The 20683-nt window shown below is 36.1% G+C and overlaps 1 protein-coding gene across 11 annotated transcripts in view; it reads left to right on the top strand.

Moving 5' to 3' along the window:
- The window catches only part of ADGRL3 (adhesion G protein-coupled receptor L3), a 949445-nt gene that overhangs the window by 71266 nt on the left and 857496 nt on the right, over positions 1 to 20683 (top strand). The gene's annotated exons all lie outside the window — the stretch shown is intronic.

Here is a 20683-nt window from a genome sequence, read left to right as displayed (position 1 = left end):
GTTTATTAATTCACTTTGATATTTTGAAAAGTTAGGAAATTCCTAAGAGGAGGAACCTTGTGGTTGGGGTTTAATCTTTTTAATCTTATCTGTAATTAAATATTAATTATAAAACACTTGTCTTTATATATAGTACCTTACGGAACCTGGAAAATCTGGTTTCTTTGAATTTTTATGTATAGTTCTAGCTCTTCATTTTGCAGGAAGAAAAAATACTGCTAAAACTTTCATATTTGGATGGAATATCTGTCTACTCTGAAGTGCCAGAAAAAGCCTTAAATGACGTGTGATGTGCTGCTAGTCATCTAATGAGGCATTCAGTGCAATGTGATTATGACTACATTACATGGGTACTGTGGATACTGGTTTCTCAAATGAATCAAAAAAGTTTCCAGGACCTGCAAGTACTGAAATAGTGCTGCTGCTAAGTCGCTTCAGTCGTGTCCGACTCTGTGCCACCCCATAGACGGCAGCCCGCCAGACTCCATGATCCCTGGGATTCTCCAGGCAAGAACACTAGAGTGGGTGGCCATTTCCTTCTCCGATGCATGAAAGTGAAAAGTGAAAGTGAAGTTGCTCAGTCATGTCCGACTCTTCGCGACCCCATGGACTGCAGCCTACGTCTGTCCATGGGTATTCTCCTGGCAAGAATACGAGAGTGGGTTGCCATGCCCTCCTGGAGGGGATCTTCCCGATCCAGGGATCGACCCAGGTCACTGGCCAACAGCAAATGTAATGGAGACAGCATTGTGATTGCAGATAAAACAGACTGTATTTGTCCATTTAGGGTGGACTTTTACTCATTTGCTTCAAGATAATTTTGACTTTCCTTGAAATAAATGGAAGTTATAGACTTGTTGGTATCTTTTATTATCCATGTGGTGTCTGCATGAAAGAAGAAGCAAGTAGATTTCAGGAAGTTTCCATAGCAGTAACAGATGCAATCAAACCGGCCAATATTGGGAATTATTGTTCCATAAGTAATTGTGGTTGGTTTCTAACTTTGATTTTATTCAGTCTAATAACAAGTATTGCTCTAGAGATAATTGTTGATGGTTGCAGACACTGATTTCATTCAATTAAGCTGGTAACCTTTTTAAGAAACTGCCTGGGAGAAAGCCAAGAATTCCAGTCAACTGATTTCTAGGGGAAGTGAATTGCAGTTGTCTTAGCCTAGAAAATGTTCCAGGTAGACCACAGCTGTGTTAATTAACCTTTTCTTTAAACTACCTTCCCTACACAGAACTGCAGATGAGCAACATAGCTGAGGACCATGTTATCTGGATTCAGATTTTGCTCAGAGTGATTATAAAGTTGGTAAGACTTATAAAATATGTTTGAGACATATACTAAGAGTATGAAGGATGGTCTGTCTTTGTAAATCACATCAAAATTCAGATTCTCCCTCCTTTCTTCCTTTCTAAAAATCACTGATGTGTGTATTCAACAAAAGCAGAACCAGTGTGTATTATACAAAAGTTTGCTTTCTTTATGTCAAATTATAAATCCATAATGATAGATAATATGGTTGGAAGACATTGGAAACCTGGTCTGACATACTTTTTCTTAATGAAATGTAGAAATATTGGAGTAGTATAATTGGCTTATGACTAATGTGGACAATACTGAAACTTTGCTGTTTATATCTTTTTGTTTCCCAGAATGGGAGAGTAAAAAATTCTTTGTGTTGAAAGTATACATTATATCTGGGGAAAAATGTTTCTTTAAATAAATGAAGCCTTTTGTGTAGGTACCAATGCAAAAGTCATAGGTCCCAGTGACCATGTGTGTCAATAAAAGGCATTTATGTGTCATAGCTACACCTAGTCATCTATGAAGTTATATTGTCCATCAAACTAGTAAGAGGCAGGGAAGTATTAATGTGATTCCACAACCATCCATCCTTGCCTAGGTAAGGTAGGAAGAAAACTGATAAACTCTTCAAAATATACTCATTTGAGTGATCTTTATATACAGAATCAGTTCAGTTTAGTTGCTCGGTTGTGTCTGACTCTTTGCGACCCCATGAGTTGCAGCACGCCAGGCTTCCCTGTCCATTACCAACTCCTGGAGATCACTCAAACTCATGTCCATCGAGTCGGTTTGAGCTAAGTTTTATTAACTGTATCAACCTGATTAATATTTTTATATTTTTGAAAAAATAGAATCTACCAAAGAACAACTTGCTAAAAAAAAAATATTCCTGACATTGCTATTGATACTGGGTTTTAGTAGGTGAAGATTCATCATCTGCTGATGATATTCAGGTTCACAATTAAAAAGATTATGTCCAAGATGATTTTGATTGATTGACTTTTCCCTGGCTCATGGCCAGGGTTGCCGCATATGTGTATGGCAACCCACTCCAGTACTCTTGTCTGGAAAATCCCATGGACAGAGGAGCCTGGTAGGCTGCAGTCCATGGAGTCGCTAAGAGTTGTGCACGACAGAGCGACTTCACTTTCCCTTTTCACTTTCATGCATTGGAGAAGGGAATGGCAACCCCCTCCAGTGTTCTTGCCTGGAGAATCCCAGGGACGGGGGAGCCTGGTGGGCTGCCGTCTCTGGGATCGCACAGAGTCGGACATGACTGAAGTGACTTAGCAGCAGTAGCAACAGGCTGTATCTTTTAGGTTTTGCTCTAACTCATGACAGCAGCAATTATTTCCTATCTTCCTGGGCTGAATAAAAGGAGGAGAGTAGTTAATAAGGTGACTTTGAACAGTGACAGAGGAATGTAGTGGGTATATGTTATGCTGTAAACAAGTTCTAATCTCTCTAAGAGTTGTAAGTAATATAAGATAAAAAGTATAAATCAGAAGTTTTTACTCGGGGAGGGAAAAGTGAGATAATTGGCTAAAATGGACAAGTTTTGAATTTTACCAGCCTTAAACATGATGAGAAGTTTAATTCAAACTGGCTTTTGAATTAAAGCAATATAGCATACTGTGGGGGTCAGTCAGTTCCAGTAAGTGGGCGGTACTGGCACACATAATAAGATAATGTGAAAAATTAACTACAACCCAAGATTTTTGACCTTCAGTGCAACTTCAAAGTTGAAAGAGATTAACTTAAAATAATGATCTTTTTAATTTGCATTTTGGAATTTATCTTTTCCTTAGTTCTTGCAAAAGCACATTGATGCACATAGATATTTGGGATATTATCTATAGTGGTATAAAATTAATAAGGAATTTTATCATATTACCTTTTCAATTTTACATCTTTTAGTCTTTATGTGTTTCTAGAATTCTTCTTTGGGTAGTTACAATTTGATAACAAATCCAAAAGTAATTTGTAGCATTTCAGGTTAAGTTTTTATTTTGTAATGAATAGATTTTCAGAAAGTTTGTCTGGTCTTCCTCCTTCATGCCTCTGCTAGTCGCCTGGCACAACTATATCCTAAAGGGCTTGGACTCGATTCTTCACGTTTTTTCTGACTCAGGACTACTTTAGAAAGAGCTCTGTTTTCTAGGCTTTTCCTGTGCTTCACTACAATATTACCTTTAAAAAGTGCATTTAGGGATACTTTAGAAAGATTAAATTGTACTCATACATATTCATAAGGCAGAATAAAGAGCTGACTCTTATTTGGGGTGACTTTTAGAGAGTAGGGATTCTAGACTCTTAAGAAGATGCCATTCAGTTTTAACATACTTTTGTAGGAAAGGAGATTTGTTATATATTGCTTTGATTCACTAAATCTTTACTGGATGTTTTTGGACATATTTGGACAAGCATTCATGACTGGAAAATCCCACAGATGGAGGAACCTAACGGGTTACAGTCCATAGGGTCGAAAAGAGTCGGACACGACTGAGTGTCCAAACACATAGGCTCGTGTGAACTAGGACAAGCATTTGTGGGCAGGGAATGTTCTACAGTGGATTTTATACTGTGATTTTTCTTACATACAATTTACAGACTGTTCTAAAAATATAGGGATAAAGATTCTCCCTTTATCTTTAAAAAAAGGAAGTAGTTTTTCTACTATAGTCGCTCATTCTTATAGAATGAAATAGCTTTATATATAAGAATAATCTAATCATTCCAAAAATATTTTATGCTTGACAAAAATTCTATTGATCCGAATTGGGGCTTCCCTGATTGGCTCAGATAATAAAGAATCTGTATATAATATGGGAGACCTAGGTTCAATCCCTGGCTTGGGAAGATTCCTTTGAGAAAGGAATGGCTACCCACTCTAGCATTCTTGCCCGGAGATTTCCTTGGACAGAAGAGTCTTGTGTGCTGCAGTCCATGGGGTCACAGAGAGTCAGATATGATTGACACTTTCACTTTCACATTGTAGTCCACTAATTAAAGTAAGCCATAGGCTAGTGTCAGTGCCTTTGTTTTTAATAATAAACTCATAGAAACATTACTGCTGTAGAACAATGGAGAGTTAGTGTTCAGAATTGTATGTTCAATGATGAAAATGTCCTGGACTATTGCTAATAAATGAATTCAGTTTAGTTTTGAATAGTATTTTTGTAAATATTCTTCATTTTGATGTATTGTATTTTGTCTAAGTATTATAATTCTGAGCTCAGTAGCAATTTTGATGTGTTGAATGCCATGTTTTTAAATACATTTAAAAGATTGAAACAAACTCAAACAAGTTACATAAATGAAAGCAATTGCAGTTCTTGTTGGAAAATTAAGGTTTCAACTCTGTTGGAATATATTTTTCATAACCTTTTCTAAAAGCAAACACCCTATACAATAAATTACTGGCATGTGATATTTAAGAGACATCAATCAGGATTTCTTTTTTTTTCAGAGAGGGTCCCAGCTGCAACTTAGCGTGAATAAAAATCTCTATCCCTTTCCCTCAGAAAGATTTATATGGTTAAAATATGAGTTATATAGTGAGTTCTTATATCACCACTGATCATCATTGATCTCAGAGACTGGCCAATCTGTAGACTTCGTCCTCATTTCTGCTGTACAGTAGGCCTGAGAAGTTGAGGCAGCCCGGATTTTATTCATTTGCACGTAGAGGGTCAGTTTTCTTATCCTTCTTTACCCTTCAGCATTCCAGTACAGACTAGAAAGAATATTTAAAGTGAGTTGATGTCAGCTTGGTAAAAAAGAAAAATACTGTCCGTCTACTAATACCATGGTTCAATTTAAAAAAAAAAAAGAGGAGGAAAAGGTGTTTTCTTTTCTCTGTCCCTCTCTCACATACTTGCTCACAGAAACTGAGAGCTACTCAATTAAAAGGCAGGCTGAACATGGACTACGTCTCTCCATCTGTTTCAGTAAAGCATCGTCCACCTCAAATTTGGAGAGGGTGTAGAATATTTTAGTTGTCTTCCCTTTTTATTTTGCTACTTTGATTCAAGTATTGTAATTATATAATAAATAGTGTACTGGTATTTTCGGGGAGGTATTGATGGAAATGCTTTTGAAATACAGACTATTAAGTAAGTTTTGTGGAAGTATATGAGCATGCTCTTTGTCCAAAATCTTGGCAAGAAAATATTGATAACTGATTATTTAAATTATGAATATGTATAATTATTAGTGGCCAACATGCCATTTTTTAATGAGCCCATGTAAATGTTTGATTGATTTCCTAAAACATGGGCTTCACTTTTTAGTCTATAACATTTAGTTTGCTTTCGTTATGAATCCAATGTATTAACTGATCCAAATGGAAAAAATATAAGTAGTTTATGGAGAAGTTAATATTGCTTCAGTTCTTTTGAAAGTTATTCATATTTTGAGTGGACAGTGTCCACTTATTAGTGTAAAAGTCACAGGCCTAATATTCCAATTTGAAATCATTGCAGGTATTCTCTTCTGAATTCAGTTTTTCCCTCTTTGTAGATGCAAGGTAAAGAACTTCATCCCAAGGTTAGCTATCTGTTTTTACTTGCTGATTCACCCAATTTATATCTTCCTACTATCAGGTATGTTTTAGTCTAGGGTCTAATAAAGTATATAAGAATTTATTGGACTAAGCTATTTTGAGCGAGGTAAATTCTATCGTTTAAGGAAGATATTTGTATATCATTATTTCCTGTGGAAATGCCCTGTGAAATATTTAGCATCAAGTTGCTAGCATACCTTTTTAGTACTTAGTACTAACAGCCTCCTCTAAAGAAAAAGAAATGGCCTTCCTTTTCTTTTTTTCTAGTTGTGTGTGATGTATTAAAATATGACCCATATTTGGGAAAAACATTATGTAAAATTAAATGTTAGACCTGTAGTACATCATTTATTAATTGGCAAGATAATTTCTTGAGAAACACTGCTACAATACTATAGAAAGTGTGACCGAGTTTCTCAGGTAGCAAAAACTATCTTAATTCTTTAAAACAAAGGACATTTATTTGGAGAGCACTCTTGGGAAAATGAATAATTTTGTCAACTCATTCATTATTTGCCCTTTATACTTAGGGCTTTAAGAAGTGAAAGGCAGGTGATAGTATATCCACTGTTTCTTGGTCATTCAGATGGTAACTTGTTCAATTAAAAATTCTTGTTAGGTCAGACATAATGGATTCTTGTTGTTACTTTAGTATTTATTCAATGAAAGGGATCAATATTTTGGGCCCGAGGGAGCAACACGGATAAGACACTCTGCAGTAAGTCTCTCTGTTCATTATAAACTTTTGGCTGGCAGGTGCAGTGTCTGCTGTAGGACTTATTTTAATTAGAAGATCAAGGTGGAATAAAAATTCACATATTCTTTTTCTCCCTTTTTAATAGCACATAAGCTTTGTTAGTGCATTTTACATTCTCCTCCCTGTTCTCTTCTCTGTGTGCTCTTTTTAGAAAGGATTTCTAAAAGAGAATTTGAGAACAATAGATCTGATTTTGAGAAATTTAACTATCGTGCATTTGAACTCTGTACAGAGCCCATTTGTTTCGAGTTTGAATAGATTAAATCTTATCGTGGTAATGTACACTCTGGTGGTACCTGATAGGTAGAGAAGTAATCATTCTTCATTAGCATAGTCACCTTTGCCAAGTTTTAAATGTATCTTTGTTTAAATTTAATGAAACTGATTTGTGATTTTTCTGAAGCATGGCATTAAATAAAGCTATAATAAATTCTATTTTGCTTTGCTAGTTGAAGTACTTTCCAAATATGGCCTAATGCTCTATTCAAGTAATAATGTCATTTGCAGAACAAGCTGTCAAATTTGACTTGCTCTAAATTTGGCAAGAGCCAGTATTTAAAAAATTAAACCAAAATGCAAGTCCTTGCCATTCTGCAGCAAAACCTTACTCAGACCATTACATTCAATCTAATAGATGATTTATTAACTTGCCATTTAATTCATCTAAGTAAAAGATTTAAATGAGATCATCGATCTGAGAGCTGGCACGAACCTTTCCAAATCCTTTAGTTCTGCTCCCTTGTTTTACAAATGGAGAAACTGAGACCAGGAGAAATTAAGTGGCATGCCTAAAATTACATAGCAAATTGTTGCCAGGAAAACCCGATTCTGTCAACCGAGTCTTCTTTTCAAAACATCATGTCAAAGAGATTGATTGCTGTTTATAAGAAACAATAATGGTTTAAAATTTATTTATGTGAGGACTTCCTCAGTGGTCCTGGGGTTAAGACTTTGTCTTCTAATGCAGGGGGTGTGGGTTTGATCCCTGGTGGAGGAGGTAAGGTCCCAAATGCCCTTTGGCCATATATAATCAAAATATAAAGCAGAAGCAATATTATAACAAATTCAATAAAAATTAAAAATGGCCCACATCAAAAAAAGAAATATGTAAGCCAGTTTGTCTTCAGATCCCAATTTACTTAGAATTACCACAGTACAAATAATTTAGACATGTGCAGCTTGCAAAAACCATCATATTTAAGGGTCAGAATATGTAAAGAATAAAGGTTAGAGGCTCAGAAATGTTAGGTATACCCTATAAGACTAAATTTAAAATTATAGGCTCCTGAGTGCAGGGCCTCTTCCTGAGTGCAGGTTTACTTCCATGTCTTTATACAAGAAAACCTTTAGGGGTAAAATTCTAACAGGATGTTGTTGTATGACTGATTGAACTCCATAAAGTGTGAGAATTTGAGAAAATGTTACTTGTGACTAGCACCAATATTTCCCATATGGGAATCACATTATTTGTATCACTTTTCAGTTAATCTTCTTATTAAGAAAAATATTGTTTATCTGACATTAGACATTCCTGGAAACATATCCTTGTCTGATTGTGAAGGTCCTAAGCAACATAGGAGAGTGGCAGTCATAGTAGTTTAGATTTGCTTGTGAGATAACACTGCATCAGAGGAAAGAAGTTTGAAATACAAAGGCACTTGGAGAGGTTGTCAGGAAATTAATGTTACCCGAAGCATGTTTTTATTATTGCTGCCAATAGGCAGATGAAATGTAAGAATGGCCAAGAAAATCAGAATGTCCTAAACACCTGCCATTTATAGCAGCTAATACAGTAAAAAAGCAAGCATTTCCTTAAATATGGAATCGAGCTCTTGCAATGCCATGAATATCTGATATTATTTGAATGACTTTTCTGATCACTTCCTTCATTGGCTACAGTTATGTTGAAACTTAATTTTGGAAGACTTGATGGTGGTAGGTGACAAATTCTTTTCATATCATGGGTATGGGAGATGATAATATTTGTATGGCATATGCATTCCTAGAAAACTCCATCTCGTAATAGACTGTCAAAACCTGGTAGTTAAAGGAAACAACAGAAAAGCAGTAGTGGTTATTGAGCATCTCTTATATGAGACGAATATGAACCCTTTTCTTGGAAAGTGATAAAGATGGGTATCAGTGTTCTTTTCCTATAAAATTAATGCTCAGGAAATACAGCTAAGAAGTAATAGAACAATAATTCAAATCCAGGTGTTTAGTATCCAAGTCAGGACTATATAAACTCAAATGCCTTTAGGAGACAAGAATGTAAAATGAAACTGAAATTTATATATGTTGTAAATCTTTGCTCTTACTATGGTATTATATTGATTGTCCAAGTCCTTGATCTTAGACAAAGATTTGACAGAATTGAATGTTACCCAGTTTTACAGATCTCTCAAATGAGGTCATACTATGGCATTAAAAATATAATTATCCTAGGGCTTTTGGTTTCTTAGAGTAAGCATTGTTTAGGTTTTGTTAGTATTTCAGATATTTAAATAAATGGGAAAAGTTTGTGAAATACAATCTATCGTATGTCCATAGCACTTCATGTACACATCATTGTGAAGTAGGTCTTTCTAAGATTGATTTTGTGGCATTTAAGAAAAGAAAGTAAATTACTAAAATCAGAAATGGATGCGGAAATGGAGAAGCCTACTCTTTTCTGAACTCTTTGCTGAAGGCAGCTGCACTGCATCCCATAGCTAACTAATTTATGGTAGAGTATTCACTGCTTTTGAGCTTCAGATTATTCAGAAGCAGCAATCAAGGCCAGCCCAGAATTAATGTGCAAGTGACCTTTCTCAGAACTGGGTCAGAGGAAAACATCACTTATCATTGGAAGAGGTAGATTTTCAGATGTCATGAACTTCTCTTGCCTCTGTTTGAGCTAAATGGTAGAAGGGTTTCCCTTTCATAGATGTTCATTCTCAGTAGAGAATGAATGGGTGATATAGATCCATCTAATTCTGAATTGTTGCTGTTCATTTGTGTGACGTTTAATGCAAAGCCATAGGGAAGAAAGTGATGTGTCCATTTAAAAAAGGACTTTTCAGTGCATATTAAGTTTACCATTAGAGGTGAAAATACATTGTTTTTTAAGTGCTTGATATTTGTGAGATCTTCAAATACAAGAACGAATTCAGTCAAGTCCAGGTAGTTTGAATATGTGGGAATTATTTGGAACATCTGATTTCTCTAAGTAACGGTATCTCATAGGACACTAAAACATTTAACTTTCTCATATAAATTTGTGCTTATGCTAAAATAGAGCTTCTAGAGTTTCAAAAATGATGTGGTTTTATGATACTAAGTTTAAAATTTTTGTGTTCATTTTTTTTATTTCTGTGACAAACTTAAAATGTTAATGAAAAAACTATGCCTGGAAGCAGAAGTATGTTCAGAAGTCATGATTTAAAAATAAGCAAAGAGAGTGAATCTAAAAAAAGGGGGAGGTAGGGTAATAACTTACATTTTTCAAATGAAATTAAAGTAATTGGTAAGATTAATGTTGCATTCATGTGTATAAATCAAATATCTGTGTAAGCCTTGCATTCTGTGTAATGAGGGCTTTGGATAGATTTTACTTTTTGAACAGCTTTTTAAAATTAGAAAACAATGCAGTCATGATTTTAATGAAAAAAAAAAAAAAAAACCTGTTCTAACATTTCTCCAAACAGCTTGGGATACACTGCTAGTGAGAATACTACAGACTTTTAAGTCTGGCCTCTACAGACTTTTAAGATGAGATGGTAACTAAAACCATCATGGATACAGCTATAATCCTAATTAATACTTAGAATGAAAAGTAGATTTTGAATAACTTTAACTGTCAGTCATATTGAATTTATTTTGATATTATTAAGATAGGACTCTTCATTTAAAGTAAATTAGGGAGATTTTGTGTAATCAAATGCCCACTGAAGAGCATTCAGACTGCTGTATAAAGTATATTCTTCATAGACAGTAAGTTGAAAATAAATAAACTTTGCTCTAAACTATTATATGGTATTCTGGAGTGATTTTTTTGGTTGACAAAGAAGTTCTATAACATCTTATGGAAAAACCCAACCAAATTTTATGGTCAATCCAATAATATATTTTGGATTCTATTATCTACTGTCTAGATTTGCTTCCTTCCCAAACATGCTAGCTGTTTGAGTAAGTTACTGTCTCAAGTCTCAATATCCTCAGCAATATACAGGAGATAATGAGAAAAACTACTTTTGGCGGGACTTGGGGCTGGAATGGAGAGGGGAATGGCAAACCACTTCAGTATTCTTGACTTGAGAACCCCATGAACAGTATGAAAAGGCAAAAAGTTAGGACACTGAAAGATGAACTCCCCAGGTTGGTAGGTGCCCAATATGCTACTGGAGGTAAGTGGAGAAATAACTCCAGAAAGAATGAAGAGATGGAGCCAAAGGGAAAACAATACCCAGTTGTGGATGTGACTGTTGGCAGAATTAAAGTCCAATGCTGTAAAGAGCAGTATTGCATAGGAACGTGGAATGTTAGGTCCATGAATTGAAGGCAAAGTGGAGGTGGTCAAACAGGAGGTGGCAAGAGTGAACATCAACGTTTTAGGAATCAGTGAACTAAAATAAACTGGAATGGGTGATTTTAACTCAGATGACCATTATATCTACTACTGTGGGCTGGAATCCCTTAGAAGAAATGGAGTATCCATCATACTAAACAAAACAGTCCAAATGCAGTACTTGGATGCAATCTCAAAAACGACAGAATGATCTCTGTTCGTTTCCAAGGCAAACCGTTCAATATCACATTAATCCAAGTCTATGCCCCAACCAGTAATGCTGAAGAAGCTGAAGTTAAATGGTTCTATGAAGTCCTACAAGACCTTCTAGAACTAACATCCAAAAAAGATGTCCTTTACATTATAGGGGACTGGAATGCAAAAGTAGTAAGTCAAGAAATTCCTGGAGTAACAGGCAAATCTGGCCTTGGAGTACAGAATGAAGCAGGGCAAAGGATGATAGAGTTTTGCCAAGAGAACACACTGGTCATAGCAAACATCCTCTTCCAACAGCACAAGAAAAGACTCTATACATGGACATCACCAGATGCTCAATACAGAAATCCAACTGATTATATTCTCTGCATCCAAAGATGGAGAAGCTCTATACAATTAGCAAAAGCAAGACTGGGAGCTGACTGTGGCACAGACCATGAACTCCTTATTGCCAAATTCAGACTTAAATGGAAGAAAGTAGGGAAACCACTAAAGCATTCAGGTATGGCCTAAATCAAATCCCCTACGATTATACAGTGGAGTGACAAATAGATTAAAGGGATTAGACTTGATAGACTGATTGCCTAAAGAACTATGGTTGGAGGTTCCTGACACTGTACAGGAGGCAGGGATCAAGACCAACACCTAGGAAAAGAAATGCAAAAAGGCACAATGGTTGCTGATGTGGCCTTACAAATAGCTGTGAATAGAAGAGAAGTGAAAGGCAAAGGAGAAAAGGAAAGATATACCCATTTGAATGCAGAGTTCCAAAGAATAGCAAGGAGAGATAAGAAAGCCTTCCTCAATGCTAAGTACAAAGAAATAGAGGAAAATAACAGAATGGGAGACTAGAGATCTCTTCAAGAAAATTAGAGATACCAAGGGAACATTTCATGAAAAGAAGGGCTCAATAAAGGAGGGAAATGGTGTGGACCTAACAGAAGCAGACAATATTAAGAAGAGGTGGCAATAATACACAGAAGAACTGTACCAAAAAGGTCTTCATGACCCAGAAGATCATGATGGATTGATCACTCACCTAGAGCCAGATATCCTGGAATGCGAAATCAAGTGGGCCTTAGGAAGCATCACTGTGAACAAAGCTAGTGGAGGTGATGAAATTCCAGTTGAGCTATTTCAAACTAAAAGATGATGCTGTGAAAGTGCTATACTCAATATGCCAGCAAATTTGGAAAACTCAGCAGTGGCCACAGGACTGGAAAGGTCAGTTTTCATTCCAATCCCAAAGAAAGGCAATGCCAAAGAATGCTCAAACTACCGCACAATTGCACTCATTTGACATGCTAGTAAAGTAATGCTCAAAATTCTCCAAGCCAGGCTTCAGCAGTACATGAACCGTGAACTTCCAGATGTTCAAGCTGATTTTAGAAAAGGTAGAGGAGCCAGAGATCAAATTGCCAACATCCCTTGGATCATCGAAAAAGCAAGAGAGTTCCATAAAAATGTATACTTCTGCTTTATTGAAAACACCAAAGCCTTTGACTGTATGGACCACAACAAACTCTGAAAAATTCTTCAGGAGCTGAGAAAATCAGGCCACCTGACCTGCCTCTTGAGAAATCTGTATGCAAATCAGGAAACAAAAGTTAGAACTGGACATGGAACAGCAGACTGGTTCCAAATAGGGAAAGTAGTATGTCAAGGCTGTACATTGTCACCCTGCTTATTTAACTTATATACCAGTACATCATGAGAAATGCTGGGCTGGATGAAGCACAAGCTGGAATCAAGATTGCGGGAGAAATATCAATAACCTCAGATATGCAGATGATACCATCCTTATGGTAGAAAGCAAAGAAGAAGTAAAGATCTTCTTGATGAAAGTGAAAGAGGAGAGTGAAAAAGTTGGTTTAGAACTCAACATTCAGATTATTAAGATCATGGCATCTGGTCCCTTGATTTCATGGCAAATAAATGGGGAAATGGTGGAAACAGTGACAGACTTTATTTTTGGGGTTTCCAAAATCACTGCAGATGGTGTCACTGCAGAGATGAAATTAAAAGACACTTGCTCCTTGGAAGAAAAGTTATGACCAACCTAGGCAGCATATTAAAAAGCAGAAACATTACTTTACCAATAAAGGCCCATCTAGTCAAAGCTATGTTTTTTTCCGGTAGTCATGTATGGATGTGAGAGTTGGACTATAAAGAGAGCTGAGCGCTGAAGAACCGATGCTTTTGAACTGTGGTGTTGGAGAAGACTCTTGAGAGTCCCTTGGACAGCAAGGAGATCAAACCAGTCCATCCTAAAGGAAATCCGTCCTGAATATTCATTGGAAGGAGTGATGCTGAAGCTGAAACTCCAATACTTTGGCCACTTGATATGAAGAATTGACTTATTTGAAAAGACCCTGATGCTGGGAAAGATTGAAGGCAGGAGGATAAGCGAACGACAGAGGATGAGATGGTTGGATAGCATCACCAACTCAATGGATATGAGTTTGAGTAAACTCCGGGAGTTTGTGATGGACAGGGAGGCCTGGCATGCTGCAGTCCATCAGGTCACAGAGAGTTGGACATGACTGAGTGACACTGAGTGACTGAGCTTAACGATGAAAAGTACTTCTTGGGGTGGAGTTGGGCTAGAATGAGGTAGATGGTGCGTGTAAATGCTTAGTACAATTTCTGGCATAAATGTTAACTCACTGTTTTGTTTGCTGAAGTTGTTTTTAACAGAGTAAGGACACATGTTGATGCACTCAGAGCCAGATTTTAGTTTCCTTTGTTGAATTTATTTAATTTGGAAAGGAACATAAATATTTAAGTATGACCACTGTCATTAGCCCAAACCTCTCTTTCCTAAGTATCGTATTTGGAGGAAATTGTGCAGTATGTTGTCTTTCTGCAATTAGCAGAGGCAAGGCAGCACTAAGATCCGTGTCCTGTGTATGGAGAAAGCTGGAGTCATGCCTTTGCCTCCATATGAGTGGCAGAGTTGCCACTTTTGCTCCCATATGCTTGTCTGTCCAGCTGATGTTGCAGAATTATACAAAGGTCCTGTATTTGCTGAAAAATATGCTTGTCTGGAAAAGACTTTGTGACATACTTTGTATCTTTGAATTACTTCCATCTGTTTCTTAGTCAATGTTAAAAGACAAAGAAAAAAAAAAGAGAAGTGGTGTTAGAAAATGGAAGTGTAGTTTCATAAAAACTGTGGTAAAATTTTTGTTTATGACCCATTCCCCACCCTCCACCATGAGACATTTGAGAGGAAAATGGCTGCCACACTCACAATTTCAAGTTTACCAATTCACAGCTGCATATAATAAAAGCATTTAGAGGTTTTAAAGAATACCTTTGCTGTTAACTAACGTCTATTCCCCCAAATGGAATTTGTGATGCAAGTCTTAAATGGTTCTTTGTTATTTACCTAATATATATTTTAAATGTATTTCCTCCTACGAATATATCTGTTCCTAGGCATAAAGAATGCCATTTTAAGATAAACTGATGTAATATATTTTAGTGGTTTTAAAAATTGTGAAAACTGTGACTTTTTCCGTATAATCTTCAGCAATCTTGACTACAATAAAAGATTCTAAAATAACCTTCATCTTTTTAGTAAAAAGAGAATCTACATGCAACATAATAAAGAGAAATTAAGAAACTTTAAAGTGCATACGTAGCAATATTAGAAGAAAGTTTCTATAATTTGGAAAGATTTGGCAAGAAAAAGTTAAAGTGTGGAAGTCAGAAATATTCGATGACAGAGTTCTGGCAGGAGTGGTTTTTCCCTACCTTTCAACATGAAGAGTCTCTAGCAGTTTAATGAGCAAATATAAAAATGATAAATGTTGGCATTATTATATAAACCACAGGAGAGACTGCTATCTCCACTATGAAATTGAAGAGTTTTAAATCGTATCCGATTAGTGGAAGACAAGAAGGGAAGAATATGTTACAAGCTTTCAACTACATTGCCCCCAAGTTGTAGACATCTAATTCCCCAGGGTACTGCCTTTCCATGAGGGCAGGGCTGTTTATGTTGTGTTTAGCAACTTACACCCAGGGTCTAGCCTAGAACTCCTCAGTAAATGTGTTGAATGAATGACTGTATTTATCAGAATGAATGATTTAAAAACTAACATGTTTAGGGTTCATAATCTGTCTTCTCTGTATGTTTCTTTTGTTATCATAGATGGAGTGCTGGTTAGGGAAGAATACAAGATGGACACTTAGAAATTGGTTCCTGGCTTTGCCCCTCACTGGTTTTGTGACTTTGAATAAGTCAGTTTCTTTTTCTGGGCTCTTTCCTGGAAGACATTGGTCTAGAATTAAAATTAGGAAAATTTTAACCTTCAGACTTGTTTCTTTCCTTCAGCTTTATTAAGATGTAATTTGCGTAAAACATTATGTAATTTTAAGATGTACACCATGTTGATTCGATTCATTGATAAACTACAAGATCATTACTGCCACCCAAAGGAGGTTTTAAATAAGGGTCCATTATATGGTTTAGGGCTACATGTGTGATTGTATTCATTTTCACCCTGGTCCTTAGCCTTCAGAGGATAGGACATCTGTATCTATGTCTGTATTGTCCCACAAACTACATGCTCTCCATACTGCTGGAACTAAGTGTTTATTCCTTTCTGTCAGTATTGCCTGCTGTACTACTTAAGCCTAAACTTCACTCCCTTGCATTATCAGATAACTATATTCTCTGTGACACTACAAGTTTATCTGAAGGTAGGAGTTTTGCCTTTATCAACTTTGAATGGTACCTGTGCTGTGTTACACCTAACAAAATACATTCTTCACTAACAACAAAAAGTACCTTTCGGTAATAATTATTTTTTCAAGAGCATCTGTACCAGCTGAAGGGTATTTGTTTCTAATTTCTCAGGATGTGCATATACAAGTTCATATTGATAAAGGGTCTGCTACCGTGTCACTGTGTTATCTGAAAGGAAATACCAGGTCTCTAGTTCTTCTCTTTTCTCCAGGCATCACAGAATGTCCTACGGGGTCTACTCAGTCTGCAAAACTGTCTCTAGGTGCTCTTTACAGATTTTAATGAGATCCCTGTTGAGGAACATGCGGGCTGTAGTGTACTTGAATTTTCACTACTTCTCTTTGCTTCTGCCCTGTCCACTTGACTCATTTAAACAACCTGCCAGGTTCCTGCAGGGCCTTGTGTTTGAACCATGTCTAGACAGATCAGGGTGAGCATTCAGTTACTTACGTATCTAAAATAAAAGCGATGTCTGTTGGCCTCAGGGGACACTCTGTTGAATCTATTTATTCTCTTAAAAATAGAAGTAGAAAACTAAATAAGGATTTAAGAAGTAGACATGTGTGTCTCTACATTTTTTATTTAAGCAAAAGGTCTGAGACTGTACCACAGGCCAAAGACAGATGTTAGGGAAAAGACAATAAGCTGCCATCAGAGTTCATGATAGAAGAGTGTGTGCCCAAAACAGAAAGATAGGAGTTATTCTGCTAAATAAGGAGTAGGTACCTGAGGGCAAAGACTGAGAAAAGAAGTTGATCATCTTATTCAGCAAAACAATCTATTTCAATAAAGGTCATGATGCTGGGCAGAAAGGAATATATGATTTTTAATATCTTCAAAACGTTGCTGTCCACAACAGAGGGTTCTTTCCTTATCTTAACTTCAGAGCTTTCCTGACCAACTCCGTTAAAAGCAAGTCATCCATAAATTTAGACATTTTAAAGCCATTTATGATTTCAGTCCATACAACTTCTTGGGTTCACATATAATGGTTTCAGTGTAGAGAATATGTCTTTTGTTTGTTATGTATTTACCTCTTTCAAAAGAATGGCACTCAGTTCTACAATATGTGGCTGCAGTAAATTCCATGTAGTCATGATTTTACAGATCAGATTTTGATTGTATTTATTTTTTTGTTTTTGGCTTTCTGGGCTATATGAAGTAGTTCATTCTTTAATGGAGTTTCCACAGATGTGTTTAAAAGATTATTTTATATCATAGATTTTAGAATTCTTGCTGTTCATTTATAATTCCTTTTAATCAACTTAGGTGGTAATGTATAACTGAGCTCTGAACTTTATTTTATCTTGATATGCCTATTTTTCTTATTTAGACAGTTTTCTCTATTCTTTTTTCAAGCTGACATGTTAGCAAGAAGATATCTCAAATTTAGAAAAAGCTTGCGTTTTATTTTTTCTCTAAAAATTTTTAACCATCAAATCTTAAGCTTATTACTTAACTTTTTAAAATGACAGTGCACTCATCTGTAAAATAGGGATAATATACAAATATTGGATTAGACAAAAAGTTCATCCAGATTTTTCTGTAAGACAACGTAGAAAAATCTGAATACAGTTTTTGGCCAACCCAATAGATACTGGTATATACATAATTTGCAATAATAGGTAATATACATAGCAGATATAACCAATACACATGCTATACATAGTAGATACTGTTGTGAGAATCAAATGATTTATGAAAGAAACTGGAAACTGAAGGACTAAATAAGTTGAAAAGTTTTTTTTTTCTTTTTTAATGTAGCTATTATTAAAAAATAATGTCTGGACATTCAGTTCAGTTCAGTTCAGTTGCTCAGTCATGTCCAACTCTTTGCGACCCCATGAACTGCACCACGCCAGGCCTCCCTGTCCATCACCAACTCCTGGAGTTCACTCAAACTCACGTCCATCGAGTTGATGATGCCATCCAGCCATCTCATCCTCTGTCGTCCCCTTCTCGTCCTGCCGCCAATCCCTCCCAGCATCAGAGTCTTTTCCAATGAGTTAACTCTGCATGAGGTGGCCAAAGTATTGGAGTTTCAGCTTCAGCATCATTCCTTCCAAAGAACAACCAGGACTGATCTCCTTTAGAATGGACTGGTGGTAGTGATGCTTTCTAAGGCCCACTTGACTTCACATTCCAGGACATCTGATGCTATAAAGAGCAATATTGCATAGGAACCTGGAATGTTCGGTCCATGAATCAAGGCAAATTGGAAGTGGTCCAACAGGAGATGGCAAGAGTGAATGTTGACATTCTAGGAATCGATGAACTAAAATGGACTGGAATGGGTGAATTTAACTCAGATGACCATTATATCTACTACTGTGGGCAGGAATCCCTTAGAAGAAATGGAGTATCCATCATGGTCAACAAAAGAGTCTGGACATTCAGCAAGTGTTTTTTGATCATTTCTGGCTTCCTATGGGTGGGGTTTATAACATATACATTTTATTTACTCAAACTTTACTAGAGCCAGCAACCTGATTTCAGTTTCTGATATTGCCATATAATGATGTGCAATTTTGGGAAAAATAAGTCATTTGACTTCTTGAACCTCAAGTTATATATTTTGTGGATGATAAGATAGGACTGACTGATATGGGTTAGAATTATGCCTGTGAATCTTAGAATAGCACATGGATTAAAGTAGTTCAGCAGAGGTTGATGTTGATTTATCTTGATGAATGTGGGTAACATATAAAGCACCTAGCATGTGACAAGGTAGCACATGGATTAAAGTAGTTCAGCAGGGGTTGATGTTGATTTATCTTGATGAATGTGGGTAACATATAAAGCACCTAGCATGTGATAAGATCTAGGTGGACACACATCAATATTAATTGCTTCACTTTCTTGTGAAGTTATGGCATTTTTAAAAACTATGAATACCATTTTGGTCAAATTTTCATTTACTTCGATAAGAGTCAACATCTTGGCAAAGAATTTCAATAGAATCCAGAATCTAAAATCACAGGGATGTAGTGGAAAGAATGTTTGAATAGAGAGTCTCAAGATCTTAATTCCAGTCCCAGAGCCACACCTTACCAGCTGTGTTGTTCAGAACAATTTACTTTACCTTCCTGAAATCCACCTGTCATTTACAAAAATAGGATAATAATATCTATCCTATGTACCAGCAAAGATTGTTGTGAGAATTAAATGAAATAAATACATGTCAAAATGTTTCTTTAAGCTCCATTGCACTACAAATGATGCTATTGTTCCTATTAGGCCAAGCAATGCAAAAGTTAAGAAGGAACACTCAAAAGAAAATAGGTACACCCTCAGACCTGTAGAAGCAGCAGTGATGGGCTAATTCCATGAGGGAAGCCAGCCAAGAATTTATACCTGTGGGGTAAATTCTCAGTTGTAAGGGTCTGTGGCTGTGAGCAGTCAACAATTTTCAAGAGGCTGGTTAGGAAATTAAGAGAACAGATTAAAGTAAAATTGGGTAATGTTTCCCTTGGATCTTTATACTTGAAAATTTTCAACTGAGATACAGCTGATCCTTTCATTTATTTTTTAACGGTAGCTAAGTTTGGCTGCCTGCAGTGACACCATGAATCATGTTTATATTCTGATAAAAATGGTCTCTTTCATCTGCCCTTTCTCTTGCCCCACAACATGCAACTAAGATCTAAAAGTATTTTTCCTCAAGGGAATTTTCTCATCAGATCAAAACTCTGAAGTTCTGTGCAAAGATAATGAGCTAGTAGCAAATTGAATTTTAGCTTTTCCAAGAGTATTGAAATATTTCTTACAGTATTTCTGGTAGGGTTCACAAGTGAAAATATGAAATATGACATTAAATTGCAAAATATCTTAGGAAACATTGCAGTGGTGTTTTGAAGGGAAAATGAAGCACTTCATTAGTAAGAAATGGTTTTGAATCCATATACAAAAGGACCAGATATGAGCATGTACAGTATCATTCTGATTTATACCAAAGGTTTTAGTTCATTTTGTATACAGACATGCCAACTCTTAATTCACATTGAACAAGACTCCTTTAATAATAAAGTCCTTATGTGGCTACAATTTAGTGCCTTAAGTTTGTTGCTGCTCCATGTCTGTTCATGATCATAAAAGAAAAATATTTCAGACTCCAGCAGATTCTGTTTGTCTAGACTGGTTTCAAAAAAAGTATTGCTTTATTTGATAATGGAAGTTGTAATATTTCAGCTTAGAGGCAGTTCCTTTTAAAATATAGATCTATTTGGACTGTCTGGAGGCCAAAAATGTATCACTTCTGAAACTTAGTTTACTGGTACACAAGTAAACTGCTGCATTGAAAACTAGGTATTCATTGACATTTCTGAGTGGGCTTTTTTGTGTTTATTAAGTAAAAATATTTGTTTCCATGAATTAGATCCTTTGTTTTGTATTAGCCAGCCGACTGTCTTCCCGTTCATCTGTTCAGAGTACATTTACTGAACACCTTATACAAATGGCATAATAGCAGACGTTGTTGAGAGTGTGATCAAGGAAAGCATCTTTAAAGAGATGACATTTAAGGTCAGGCCT

The sequence above is a fragment of the Bos grunniens genome, chromosome 6 (genome assembly GCF_055505025.1).
Source record: "Bos grunniens cultivar Pamir isolate PY7600 chromosome 6, Bosgru_T2T1.0, whole genome shotgun sequence".
NCBI classification, from domain to species: domain Eukaryota; kingdom Metazoa; phylum Chordata; class Mammalia; order Artiodactyla; family Bovidae; genus Bos; species Bos grunniens.
Note: the sequence above shows the minus strand (reverse complement) of the source record. Positions and strands in the feature narration are given on the sequence as shown.